Below are 15,315 nucleotides of genomic sequence, written 5' to 3'. Positions count from 1 at the left end.
TCTTGGCCGGTTGTCAAAAGATTTATTTTTAAAAATTTTAAACCTTACAGAGGTGTGTTATGAAAAATTCAGAAATTAAAAATATGTCAAGGAAGAAAATTAAAGTAACCCATATGCCTTAATTAGATATATTACTCTTAGCATCTTATTGTCTTTATTAATATTTAACATAAATATTTTTAAATGAAAATTAGGATCATACAATAATACTGTTTTGTAACTTTCTTTTTTACCTAACTGTAGTTGGTATACAATATTATATTAGTTTCCTGCATACTGTATAGTGATTTGACATTTTTATACTTTACACTGATCATTCTGCTAATCTAGTGATTATCAGGATTCACATTTTTAAATATCCATATTAAATTTTTTAATTTTTTTTAAAATTTCATTTATTTTCAGAGAAAGGGGAATGGAGGGAGAAAGAGAGGAAGAGACACATAGACGCATAAGAGATACATCAATTGGTTGCCTCTCACATGCCCCCAGCTGGGAACCTAGCCTGCAACCCAGGCATATGGCCTGACAGGGAATCGAACCAGCAATCTTTTGGTTTGCAGGCTGGTATTCAATCCCCTGAGCCACACCAGCCAGGGCTAAATTTATTTTTTAAGTATAGTTGACATATAATATTATATTAGTTTCAGGTGTACAACATAGTGATTAGATAGGTATATGCCTTATGAAGTGATCTCCCCAGTAAGTCTAATACCCATCTGGCATCATATGTCATTATTACAGTTTTATTGACTATTAAAATTCTTTTTAAAAAGTCATCTAACTTTCAATTCCTGCTTTAGACAAATTTATTTTGTGATAATATCATCTACCTTCATATAGGTTACAATGATTATAGTAATGATAATTCTTACTAGCTTCTTTCCTTCTAAGTTGGAAAAAAGAACTTAAGTAATCAGACAATAGGCTTTTATTGAAGTGATTTTAGCTAGAAATGAAATACATATTTTAAATTTTAGACTTCTTTGCTCCTTAATTTGTATCTTTGTATAGTTATTATCATAACTATATGTATGAAGAAATGTTTATTATGTATTTAGTGATCTTATTAATTTCTTTGGTGACAGACATTATGGATTTAATACAACTTTTCTCCCTTGGTTCTTTATATCATATGTGGCTCGGACCTGTGAGATTTACACTCTTTAATTAAGTGGGGACACTTGTCCACCTTCAAACTTTGATTCTACTTACAATAAAAAAATAAATTTTACATGACTTTAAGTACTCAAACACATACATGAACAATATGTATGGCCCTGGCCAGGTAGGTCAGTTGATTAGAGTATCATCCTGATACTCCAAGGTTGCAGGTTTGACTTGCAGTCAGGACACATACAAGAGAGTCAACCAATAAATGTGTAAACTAGAACAGAAACAACATATATGTATACATGCATTCATACAAACAAAATTCAAACAAACATGTCACAAACCATATTTAATTTTTGTATTGTTTTTAAAATCTTTTTAAGCATGTAGTATACTTTGCTTTATTCAATTCTAGACCATTCATTATTTTCAGTGAAACAAAATGTTGACTGTTAACCAGTAAACTGATTTTAGGACTCACTAATAGGTTACTTTTTGGAAAACAGTTTCTATTGTATGTATGATGATTTCTGTGTAAGTTAAATATGGTTCATCTTCTTACTTGTATTACTGGCATAGGAAATATTTAGACATATTAAAAGTAGACTTAACCCTTGAACAACATAAGTTTGAACTGTGTGGTCTACTTATATGTGAATTTTTTTCAATAAATACTGTAAATTAGTTTCTCTTCTTTACAATTTTCTTAATATTCTCCCTTCTCTAGCTTACTTTATTGTAAGAAAACAGTATATGATACATATAGCATATAATATATGTGTTAATCAATTGACTTTTGTTATTGATGGGGTTTCTGGTCAGTAGTAGGCTATTAGTAGTTATACATGAATATTCCACTGTGTAGGGGTCAGTGCCCTTAACCCCATGTTATTCAAGGCCCAGTGGGTCCACATCATGCAGGAACAAGAGAAATTTTCTGGTATCTCTAAAAATACTAGAAGGTATGATGGCACATGAGAACAAATCCATTATTTCCACCCTTTTACAGATGGTAAGATAAGAATCTGTTTGAGATAAAAGATAATTTAAAAAATGTTTTTAATATTTAAAAATCAAAACAATAAAAAGCAAATGCTGCACTTTCATCATAAACTATAACCTAGTTTCAGTGGCTCTCCAAGAGTCAACATAGCTGACAGAGTTGACGACTGCTGTCAAAGGTACGAGTGAACTTGGTAACTGGATTTCAGGAAATGGCACATGTCAGGATGAATAAAAAAAGCCATGGTTAAAACATGGTTATTGTACAATTCTGAGATGATTAATTTAAGAAATACATACCCCTCTGTCAGGAGATCACCTGATTATTTAAAAATTTTGCCTCTTTATTAGACATTATTGTCTGAGTTCTGGGGATAGGAGAAGGCCTGCATCAGTCATGTCCTGTGTCAAGAGTCTGCATGTTGTTTTTACATGTGTGAGAAAGAGATGGACTTTTCAAAGGGTCTACCATTATATCCTTTGTTCTGGCCCATGCACCAGTTACCATACTGATTTCAAGATTCTATTTTGTAGCCAACTTTGTTTTATGGTGTCATGTTTTTGGTATAGGTAATTGTAAGCCCAGGCATCAAATACAGAATGTGTGACGTAAGCACAGATTAAGGCCAGGTCTACGCGGTGATGATAATACATCAGAGCACTCTGGTATCAGTCAGTTTTTTCACAAGTTCATTTGGCCTGGACCTCCTTCTCCAATGGCCAGATGGTGTTTGCTGAAATCACTTGGTGGTTTGGTTTACATGACTATACCTATATCAGTGCCTTCCTTTTACATAGTTCCACATTCTGTGGTTTTAGTTACCCACTGAAAACTGTGGTCCAAAGATATTAAAAGAAAAATTTCTGAAATAAACAGTTTATAAATTTTAAATAACATGCCCTTCTGATGATTGTGATGAAATCTCATGCGGTCCTGCCCAGAATGCGAATCATTCCTTTTTCCAGCGTCTCCAACGCTGTATGTGCTCCCTGCCTGTTACTCACTTAGTAGCCATTTGGGTTATCAGATCAAGTGTCACAGTGTTTGTGTTCCAGTAACCCTTATTTAATTTAATAGTGGCTCCAAAGCAGGAGATTAGTGATGCTGGCAATTTGGATGTGTCAAAGAGAAGCCATAAAATGCTTCCTGTAAGTGAAAATGTATGCATTTATAGGGAAAAAAACATAGTATATCTAGGGTTTGGTACTGAGGTTTCAGGTCTCAGGCATCCACTGGGGGGTCTTGGACTGTATCTCTGGATGTGGGGTTGGGGAGGAAATACTGTATGTATAAACCATGAAGGTTGCCATATAAAGTACTAGTTTACCATATGTACTCACATTGATGGTGGCTAAAATAGGTGAAACATTTGCACTTACTCTATATAGTTATTATATAAACACTAGTGATAGTAGTGGCAGTGCAAATGATAATGTGACTAGCATGTATGTATGCTAGTCTGTTCACATGCACCATGAGTATCTCATGTAAGAGCCACAGCCATCTTGTATCATTTTGACCTTTTTTCAGATGAGAAACTGTGTGTGATGGATCATTGTATGTGTCAGCTTGGCTAGGCCATACTGCCCGTGTCTGGTCAAACACCACTCTAGGTGTCGCTATGAAGGTACTTTAGATGAGATTAACATTTAAATTTGTATACTTTGAGTAAAACAGATTACCCTCCATAATGTGGGTGGACTGCATTCAGTCACTTGAAGGCCTTAAGGGAAGAGACTGTGGTCTCTTGCGGAAGAAGGAATTCCACTTCCAGACTGCCTTCTGGACTCAAGCTTGCCACATGAACTCTTCCCAGGGTCTCCAGACTGCTGGTCTGCCCTGCATATTTCAGACTTGCCAGCCCCCACAATCATGTAAGCCAGTTTCTTGAAATAAATCATTCTCTCTCTCTCTCTCCACAAGCACACACACACATCCTGTTGGTCCTGTTTCTCTGAAGAACTCTGACTAATACACTGAAACAGTCTCTTGCTCTCCCACTTGTCTAGTTCCAGAACCAGTGCTCTTAGCCACTGGAGAAAAATTTCTACCACACATTGGTGATTCTATTTAAATTTGAATTTAATTTATTCTCCCCTCCTCCCATGGTCTATGATGTCAAAAAAGATGCTAGTAAGTAGAAAGAACTCAAGCTTTAAAAAGGAGCTGTCCTCATCCATAAATTGAGTCCACCTTCACTGAAGAGTTACAAATTGCCATAGAGCTGGTAGAGCCTCTCTGGGTTTCTAAGGATGAAGTGCTCATGTACCACAGAAAATGTCCTTCCTTCAGGGGCGTAACTGCTAATTGGTAAATACTTCTCTCCTCAGAAATCTCACTCTTTTATCTCCTCTTCACTGTTGCCATTCCTCATGGTTCTCGAGGCTTATGGGCAGGGCTGCCAGAGACCCTCTCCTGTCAAAGAGCTCATTACTTACATAGCTGCAAAGAGGTGGTGGTCGTGCCAGATGGCAGGTTATGCTTGCTTCTATCTATCCAGGCAAATAGACTTAAAAAAGGTCTGATGGTGAATGAGAATTGTAACCATGAAGAAAAGTTTATTGTCCTAAATTATTAATTTCTCCTCATTTCCATCTAAGAGACTTAAGAATGTATAAAAAATTGAATACTTTGTTATTTTAGAACATGTTCTGCTTTTGAAGGTTTTGACTGCCTATAAGAATGTAATGGGTATGAAGTGCTTAGAGAATTCTGATGAATAAGCAAGGTCATATCTCCTTAAATAAATATAGATGTGATCTTTGATTTGTGTGTAGTTTCACTAAGCAAAGAATGGACAGATTTTTCATTAGATAAAACTGAAATAGCAGTTTATTATTTTTCCTTTAGGATATGTACTCAGAAGAGGAGTTAATTAACTGCATCCCATTGGCCAAGATTTATAATCTTTGGTGCTAGCAAAGTTGTTGCAGTAACTGCAGGAGCCTCTTAGCTGGTCTCCCTACCTATGCCCTTGCCCTCGTTCTTCCTGTTCTCCACATAGCAGCCAGAGATCTTGTTAAACACTTGTCAGATCATGTCACTCCCAGAGGCAAAGCCCATGTTCTCAAGCCCTCTGTGGTCTGACTGTCCATGTCGTGCATAAGCGTGCACACCCACAAGTCCATGGGGCTTCAACCTCACCAGCCTTCGTGTTGCAGGCCTTTCAAGGTATCCTTGTTATAGGCCAGCCTACTGCCACAGTGCCACTTGAGGATCTGATGTGTATCCATGTGCTTTCACAAGCAGCTTTGCTTTCATCTGAGGGAGACCTGCATTCACAAATGTCATAACCTTCTTTTAGCTCAAGACAGAAACTGTTCTTTGTATTAATTTCCTAGGCTGCTATACCAAGTATGACAAACTTGGTGGCTTAAAACAACAATTTATTGTCTCATAGTTCTGTAGGCTAGAAGTCCAAAGTCAAGGTATCCTCAGTACCATGCTTTCTGTCTCAAGGCTCTAGGGTTGGATCTTTCCTTGACGTCTTCTAGTTTCTGGTATTTGCTGGCAATCCTTAGCATTCCTTGGCTTGTAGATACATCGTTTTAGTCTTTGCCTCCATGATCACACAGCCATCTTTTTCTGTGTGTCTGTCTTTTCTTCAAAGGACACCAGTCATATTGCAAGGGCCCATAGTAACCTCATCTTAACTAGATTATGTCTATAAAGACCCTATTTTCAAATGAGGTCACATTCACGGGTACTGGAAATTAAGACTTCAACATATCTTTTAAGGGGGACACAGTTCAATTTACCATGCTATGAGGAAAAAGGTCTACAAATCTTGTAAGAACGGAGAGCAGAGTTGATCTCTTCTTGACAGTAACAAGATTCTTTAAATACTTTTATCTTTGATGATTGGCTTATCTGAAGACTAGGGTCTTTCATCTCCAGGCCCCGGACTGGGATTCAGTTAAGTGAGTCATGTGTACTTTATTTTTCTGAGGTCCAGGAGCTCTGGGAAAATGGGTGGATCAGCTATGTAATGGAGAATTCCCTGAAATACAGGTAGAACTAACCTCCTGCAGATGTAGTACTGTTCCCTTGTGGGAGCTCCTGGATATCCAGTGAGGTAGATTGGGAAGGCTACACAGCAGAAATGTGGGAAAATGCCACGTGCATGTAAAGACCCTTTTCTCAACAGCTCTCCCAGACCCTTTGTTCTGCCCTTCCAAAGGCGTTCTTAGGGCTCTTTACAGTAATCATTTTTCTGAGAAATTGTTGTATAGCAAGAGGGAGGCACTGCAGATGCTTGGTGGAGTTGAGGAGGCACACGCATACCATGCTGTTCTAATCATAGTTCTGCATATGGAGAAGTGTAGTATGGGACTTACTTTCTCCTTATATAGCAGACCATTACAGGATCTATATGTAGGAATTTCAGCAGTTAGAAAGGGGCCTCTGAGAGGCATGTGAGATTTTTCTGGCCTGAAAGGTGGTGGCTGCAATAGAGGGAGGCCAATGAAGTGGCTGTGATCCTCTGTCTGCAGGGAAGAGTGTGCAACACACACCCAGCCTGGCTTAGGTAGCAGGAAATGTGGCAGCTCCATACCCCCAAAGTGAATTTTAAAGTTGACTTATTTACATCATTGTCATAGCAACAGGGAAACTATTCTGACTTATAGCTGTGTAAGACTGCAAAAGAAATTGTAGAAAGAAAAAAATAATGCCAGGAAAATAATTGTAATAAAGTACCATTCTTTTACTTATTCAGTCAACTGTGAATAACAGTTTGTGTGTTTGTCATTCAAATGGGAAGTGGCATTTCATGTTGCAACATGAACCTGCTTACATTAAGTGATTTATTTTTTTGTTTAGACACCATGTACTGAGAACTTTCTTCAAGTGGAGAACTATTAAAAATGTGAGAACCAGCAGTCCTCACTAACCTGAAGCACTTGGAGACTTAAGAGGAATGATAGATGCAGACAGCCCAGAATCTAGAAACTGTCTTGGGCATTTAAATCCTCAACTCTGGGAATGTGTACATGTCTTCAGTTCATGAGATGTAGACAATTTTTCTTTCTGTGAGGTCTTTTTTCACTTACATCTTGTCTGCACAGGGTGGAGCCTTGCTTAAATTCTATTTCTAGCTTGGAGAAAGACTGAAGTATTGTAGCCCAAAGCTAGTGCTATTTGGAAAATGGAAAAGATAAAGGAGGCAGGGCATGTCTTCTTCGCATTTGGCCGGGCTGTGAACTTGGGGCCCCTGTTCTGATGAGTGCTCCTGGGAGGTTGCTCAAGGCCAGGGTGAAGCTACTAGGGCAAGCCTAAGTAACACCTCTTACCTCCCAAGTGTTCATATGAAGACCCAGGCTTGGGAACCTTTTCATAGATCTTTCTGTCACTTGACTCTGGGTTTGTAGTTAATACTGTGCTCACCATATTTGTATGTGATCTTGACTAGAAATCTGTAGGCTGAAGACCTTGTGGGCTATTTCTGTCCTCTCTCTCATGCTCTTTCTTTCTCTTTTGCTGTCTCTTTTGTCTTAATACATATTTTGCTATATTACATATGTGTAAACATAACCCAGTTATATAAAATTATTATTTTTTCTTTAAAGGTCTATTAAAATTTGATTTTTAAGTCCCCCTCCCCTTTAACCTACCTATTTATGAGTTAGTTCTTGCTAGTTTATCCTGCCTGTTTATGATGTTAGTAACATCTTGATTCCGAATTTGGCTGTGGAACTACATCAACTGGTTTGTTGCATGCTGCTCCATTTCGTGTTCATGGTTATGATATTGAAACTTCAGGACCACACACAGATAGCAAAGTCTCTGGCCACTTGAGCATGTAAACAGTCTGGCTTTTTATAAAGTGGAAAAATATTTCTTGTGCACTATTTTAACATGATCAGCATGTTGAAACTTGGTGTGCAACTGTGTCAACATTTCTTTGGCTGGAAAGAGCAAACCTGGAGAACCTCATGGTAACATATAAAATGCAAAGCTGGTTTGTTTACTACTGGGATTTAGGCAGCAATTATAGTCTGAAGCTGATTTCCAAATATGGGATATGGAATAAGTGAAATAATTATTTTTTTGTGTCATGATTATGCTAGTTAAAATAATGATTCCTTCTCAGATGGCTTAGATTCTTTCAGGGAATCAGAGGAAAATGGGTAGCTGAAATTTGCCATGAAGTCCTTTTTTAGAAAAACTCACATTAGATCCAGCCTGGCAGTGTCTTCTTTTGTTTCAAATATTTACTGAGCACCTCAGATGTGTCAGATTCTCTTTTACATGCTGGGCATGCAGATTAAACAAGAAGGCTGTGGCCTCATGGTGCTTGCTCTTGGTCTCTGGCTGTCTCAGGGGAAAGAGTTAATGAGTAATCAGGTACACAAGAAAGGTGATATTTGTGATTGCTCTGAAATGAAATGGGCTTGTTCAATATTGGATGGTTACTAAGGGCACTGTTGATACATCAGTGAACAAAACAAAAATTTATTTTCTTGTATGCCTTATATTCTAGTGCAGGAGACAGGCAATAAGCAATAACCAAAATAAATACTTAAATTATGTAGTGTGTTAGTAGGTGCTAAGTGCTATCCAACAAAGAAAAGTAAGGCAAGATAAAAGGTATCCGGAGGGGTGAGGCAGGGGGAGAGGACCAGCTGCAGTTTTAAATCAGCGATCCAGGAAAGCCTTCTTCACCAAGAAGGCTTGTGGAGGTAAGGGAGTCAGCTCAGTGGTGCTGTGAGGTGAAGGGGGAGGAAGAATGTCCTAAGCCTGTGGGAGATCAGTGTGTGTGAGAATAGCAAGGAGGCATGTGTGTCTGGAGTGGCATGGGGAAGGGGAGGAGAGTGTCGGGGACATTGAAACCAACTGAGGATATAAGTATGAGAACATATCTGGTGGTATGACAGAGTGATGAGGACTGGCATTTTAGACAGGATCCAGGGAAGGCCTTTCGATGAAGCTGTGAAATGTGAATTGACACCCAAAGGATTTGAAGCTCCTGACATGTGAAGGGTAAGGCAAGGGTGTTCCAGGCAAGGACAAAGGGTCTAAGACATGAAAGATGCCACTGTGCTGCCATATGAATGTGGGGAGAACCTTAGGTAGGGTTGGAAGGGAGGTAGGAGACCCTCAGGTAAGTTCCTGTGGTCTAGCGCCAGGGGTACAGATTTTATTCTGAGTGAAACAAGATGTTGAATGAGATGAAACACTCCCTTCTATCTGTCTTCTAAGATTTCAAAGAATGGAAGAAAAATGCAGCATAAACCGCATGGTGGTACTGGAAGCTTTATAAGGGCTAGGACTTAATCTGCTACGTCACCACTGCATCCTAGTGGCTTGGCCTGCACCTGGCTGATATTAGGCACAGCATGGCTGGGGGTGTTTGAATATATGAGTGGTTTTCAGCCAGTGTGCCACAAGAACATGCAGTACTGGACTAGTTACTGAGGGACATTGACAAATAAAAAAAAAACGGTAACAGCCAAAACAACAATAACTTTTTGATGTGAGTGAATCATAATTATACCTATTTTTTTGTCAGATTGGCAAAAAATATTTTTTGTTGTGCCACAAAATTTTAGTAATTAGTTGATATATGCCATGAGATGAAAAAGGTTGAAAATCACTGCAATAGATGGACACATAGACAAATGATTTAGTGCCATTCTGCCTGAGGGGACAGAAGCTTATTATCTTTTGTTTTTGGAGGTATTTGGAAAATACAGACGTTACACACTCACAATCCCAAGAATATTATAACAACACTTATATACCAGACACCCAGACTTTATAGTCCATAACATTTTGCCTATTTTCTTCTAGCCTTTGTAAAATTATTATGTGTGTGTGTGAGTACGTATGAAAGTTCTTTTTAATTACCAACATCATTTGCTTTCCCCACCCTAGAGGTAGCTGTGTTGTAAGCTGGCCTAATAATGTTATAGCAGATCCTCTGTTTCTGGTTTGAATTTGGGAAAGGGGAAAGTAGAGAGGAGAGCCAATATTCTCTAGGGGGCTCTGTGGCAGGCCAGAGTCAGTAGGAGTGCCTCCCCTCTCAGACCCTACTGTGGAGCATACACCCTGCTCAGCAAGCATACTTCAACAGGGTTTGTCCTGAATCAGCTTGTCCTCCTGCTATTTTCTTCAGACAAGATACTCAACATGGGTGACTCTATTTACAGATAACTAAAGCTTATCTCTTTTTTATTTGAAACACTTTTGATGGAAATTAAACTGAATGTCTTACAAATTCAGATTTCCTTATCCTCTTCAATGATGTCTGTTAACCAGGATCATGCTTTTGAACACCAGTAGCTATATCCATGAATGCTTCCAGGGGACACCTATAGCTTGCTCCTACAGTAAATGGCCCCTGAGTGCTTTGCTAAAATAATTCTTCTGCCTGTTTTTACTTTCTTTTGCAGTCCTACACCAGCTCTCCTTTCTTGCTGTTTTTAGTCAGCCTGCCTTTAACTCTTCTTCAGTCTCATTCCTCCTTCCTGACCTACAAGTTTCTCATCTGTTTGGCTTGGAAAAGCAGATAATCAAATTAAGTAAATTTTAAGTAAGGCCAAAGAAGACTCACGTGAGTGGTTCTCAGCTGAGGGTTCTCTGTGGACCTCAGGGCCTAACTCAGGGTGTCTGTTAGACTTTCCAGCCTGACAGCCTTATAGTGACCAGTAAACACATTTGGACATGTGGTTTCTAACAGACAATGCTAAAAAAGCAGTGCTGCTGTATGAGGCTCTGTAAGCCTTCAGTACTCTCCACAATAGGTTCATGTTCTCCCTTCCACACCAAGCCAGAGCTTCGTTTCTCCTTCCCTCAGACACTTCCCACAGAGCCTGACTGAGGGCTCAGGGCCAGGGCCTCTCAGTAACTGCTACAATGGCTGGCCTCAAGTTGTGATTCAGCATTAGAGAAATCCAACTGTAAAATTTTTGAGGAAAGTCACCACTGGGTCTCTAAAGCTTCTTCTTTTTGTCTAAAACAAGTTGTTCCATTCTAAAGATGGTAGGGGATATTGAAATAATCTCATTTCAGCTTCTAGATTTATAGCTGAAGAAAACAAAGCCTTGGATGGAAAGTGACTTGATCAAGATCACTGAGTCTGTGATTGCTAACTGAGCAGTGTTCCCACCGTGGGACAGTCTGGCCACCATGGTCAGAGATGCTCTCCTGTTTATTGTGATTCATCTGAACTTGGTGGCTGGTAAGTGGTACAGCTTTGGCAGCAGTGTGAAGTAGGTGGTCTCTCTTTTCTGCCTTGTTTCCCAAGCTTGCTGGGATATCACTTTAGTGCATACTAGATTTCCTACTTGTTAGAAAAAGTGATTTGGAACCTAGTAACTGTGTGGACAAAGGTTTATCCAGGAAGATGTTCAGTGCAGCCTTGTATTACAATAATGAAAAACTGTCAACAGTGGGTCCAGTGTTGGGTTGATGAATAAATTTTGACATTGCCATATAGTTGAATGTTTTGCAGCCATTAAAATTACATGTCCAGAGTTGTTAATAACAAAGAACATTGACAAAATCACTGGTTATTTTTGAGCCCAATATTAACAAAATTAAGGCAGAACTAAAATGTAAGAAAGGCAGTACAAAAATTGTATACAGTATGACTTTAACTATGCAAAATGTTTAAAAAGACTAAAGAGAAAATATTCCAAAATGAGTTTACCGTTTTTTGGAGAGCTTTCTTTTTATTATTTCCTTTCTTCACTTTATAAAATTTCTAGAATACCTATATAATATTTTTATAAATTAAAATGTATTCATTTTAAGCTATTAAAAATTAAAGTTAAATTTAAAAATTTTTTAAATATTTTATTTATTTATTTTTAGAGAGGGGGAAAGGAGAGAGAAAGGAAGAAATACCAACGTGAAAGAAAAACATCAATTGGTTGTTTCTCACAGTCCCTGAACCGGGGACCTGGCCTACCACATAGATGTGTGCCCTGACCAGGAATCAAACCAGCTACCTTTCGGTTTATGAGATGATGCCCAACCTACTGAGGCACACCAGTCAGGGAAAAAAATTTTTTAAATTTTTTTTAAAATTTCCTTTTTAAAAGAAGAAAATAGCCAAAATGTTAACTGGTCGCCAATAAAGGGCGACACTGTGTACCATCTATGTACTGGCTGTCATTGTTTGTAATGTATGTGATGCTGCTATTGGAATTTTATCATGATGTAATCCTTTGGGATATTATGAATTTTCTATTAGAGAAATTCACGGTCGAATATGATAGTTAATTTTCCGAAGGTGACAGATAATTAATGCTGGAGTCATGATTTGAACCCAGTCTGCCTTAAGAGCCGTTACTGCCTTATGGTCAAGACAGAGAAAGGGAAAGGAGACGGAGAGAGCAACGGTAATGGTAGTGGTGATGGGGTAGTGGGTCAGCAGGTTGTTTAGGGCAAAAGCTATTCAGGTTAGGGAGACAAGGTAAGAAACCATATGTAAACTTCCCTGACAAAGTAGAGAGAAGCCACATGGCCCACACTAATGCCACAACCACACCACACTGAGCATCGTGCCACCAAAGTAATATACAGGGTGGGGCAAAAGGAGGTTTAGAGTTGCTTGTATGGAAAATAATACAAGAATTAATAAAAAATACAAGAATAAACTCTGTGTTTCATATAGTCACAATGATAAACCTACTTTTGCCCCATCTTGTCTAGAATTACTTTTCTTACCCCATCGTCCCTGAAAGCAAGCCAGCTATTTCACCTGATACTTAACCAAAGAAAGTGATTTGTTTCAATGTTGGGAGGGAAAGAAAACTGGCACGTTAGATTGATTTACATATAGACAGTACTAAACTGAGTTTTATTTCTTTTTGCATTTAAGACATTTTTAGAAGTAATTTTTAATATAGTCATTCATCGTGGATTTAGAATGCATTCATTGTAAGCTCTTATTCTACTCTGTGTGCCCAATAAATGAATGTGCTTGCTGTTGGTGTGCATGAGTCTATTCTCCTCGTGGCCACACTTATTTTTCATCCTGGATAACAGGCAGTGGGGGCTGCAGGCCATTATAAAATCAGCTGTCTTCCCACCTGCCATGATCAGTGAATCAGAGCATGTTCAGGTCTGCTAAAGACAAGACAGGCTGCAGCAAGAGGGAGCCTGGGCCTAGTCTCAGGTACCTGACAAATTGTCAGTAGGCACAGGTGGAATGGACCCAGCAGGAACTGGACACAATGTGCCTCTGCAGGATCCTGCCAGCCTAAACCACTGGGTCTGTTGTTTGGGACCAGGACACTTCCTGGGTTAAACCCATCAGCATGTAGCATTCATTGAATCTGTGTCTTGTCCTTTCAGTTACCTTTCTGGCAAAATGGAACCAGCTTGTTTTCTTATCCTATTTTGAGTTCCTTGTTGTCCTTTAAACCTTAAGAAACTTGCAATAATCTGCTGATATCCACTTAATCTCTGGTGTATCATATTCTCCTATCAATAAGATGATATGTATTCATTTTTCATGCATACCTAAAATTTTCTTAAACATAGTCATGGAAAAAGAAACATTGAAATCATTCAGTACAAATTAATCACTCTCCTGCAGACTCCCCTGCATCTTCACTGTTAAAGGGTCATATCGCCTCTGGGGGCAGTGTCAGGGATTTTGAATCTCCATGTTATAAGAATGTCTGTTCATCTGACTGCCTGCCAGGCAGGAAGGTGATAAGACTTTTTCTTAAGTTGTGCTGAAATCTGCCTACCTGAAATATAACCCTGGTTGTTTTAATTTTGTTAAGAGAATAATGCCTTCTAGCTCTTCAACAATACCAATAATACAAACGACTAATTTAATAAAAGCAGCAACAGCAGCTGAGCACTTTCCATCTCATCTGATGCTAACACCTCCCTGTGAGGAAGGTTCTGTTATTACTCCAGTTTCACAGATGAGGCTCAGAGAACATAAGGACTCCAGTTAGGTGGCCACACTCAAGAGCAGAGCAGTGAGTCACCACATCATGCTGGCCCCAGCTCTTCAGGTGACAGCCCTTCCTGTGTCCCAACATCATACTTCTGTCCTTCCCAACCCACATCTTTTTTTTATTTACATGTTAAATAGTCGTGTTCCTTTGACCATTCCACATACAGTAATATCCTTTTTTTTAAGATTTTATCTATTTATTTTTTTAGAGGGAGGGGAAGGGAGGAAGAAAGAGAGGGAGAGAAACAATGTATAGTTGCTTCTCACATGGCCCCCACTGGGGACCTGGCCCACAACCCAGGCATGTGCCCTGACTGGGAATTGAACTGATGACTCTTTGGTTTGAAGCCTGTGCTCAATCCACTGAGCTACACCAGCCAGGCCATATTCTTAAACATGACACTCAGGTATTCCCACTTTCTTTGGATTCCTTTTAGTTTGACAGAGTCCTCTGAAAATTTGGTTCCCATGAGGATGATGTACTTTTTAATAATTTTAGTTTCATTTTAAATACAGAATTTACACATAAAAATCTATACTTATCATAAAAAAGTCATGCACTATTTTATTCTTGTCAGACAATAGCACACAGATGTGACTGACTGTGGACTTGGAAGGCAGTGTCTCTGAATTAGTTAAACCTAGAACAGAAGTTTGCAAACTTTTTCTGTAACAAGCCAGATACTAAATATTTTAGACTTTACAGACCATACAAGTCCGTTGCATCAACTTAACTGTGCCATTGTTGACAAAAGCAGACATAGACAATACATAAACAAATGAGCATGGTTGTGTTCTAGTAAAAGTATTTCCAAAAACAGGCAACAGCTGGGTTTGAAACCAGAATCATTTAAAGGGTTTTCCAATATTTCCTTGAAGGTTAGAAAATATTTACAGGTGAACGTTAAGTAGGACATTCCTGGTTATTTTTGCATAATTATTAATAGCACTACCTTTCAGTTTCAAAAGTGCCTTGGTCAGTAAGTTAATATATTGTCACCCTAGTATTATATGACTTTAAGGTTATTGATGAGACTAAGGTGAGGTAGAAACTCTGATTCCTGTCCTTCATTCATTCAGTTATTTTGTGTTACAATAGTTAGGACCTTTCTGCATCAGGTAACTTTTCCATACAGTTCCTGTTGTGTTCCAGTCCAGGAAGAGGGCCTGGCAGTGGAGAGAAGCACCAGGAGGGAGGGTACAGAGACTTCCTAGAGAAGTATCCATAGCCCACCTTTTTGTAGTATTGCTTGTGTTCTGGGCACTCTTCGAGGGC

General features: G+C 38.8%; 1 protein-coding gene across 1 annotated transcript in view; it reads left to right on the top strand.

The window, feature by feature from the left end:
• Window positions 1–15,315, top strand: part of LOC114506943 (SLX4 interacting protein) — a 216,348-nt gene that overhangs the window by 72,236 nt on the left and 128,797 nt on the right. The window lies entirely within an intron of this gene.

Source organism: Phyllostomus discolor, chromosome 9 (genome assembly GCF_004126475.2).
Source record: "Phyllostomus discolor isolate MPI-MPIP mPhyDis1 chromosome 9, mPhyDis1.pri.v3, whole genome shotgun sequence".
NCBI classification, from domain to species: domain Eukaryota; kingdom Metazoa; phylum Chordata; class Mammalia; order Chiroptera; family Phyllostomidae; genus Phyllostomus; species Phyllostomus discolor.
This window is presented reverse-complemented; position numbering and strand designations above follow the sequence as displayed.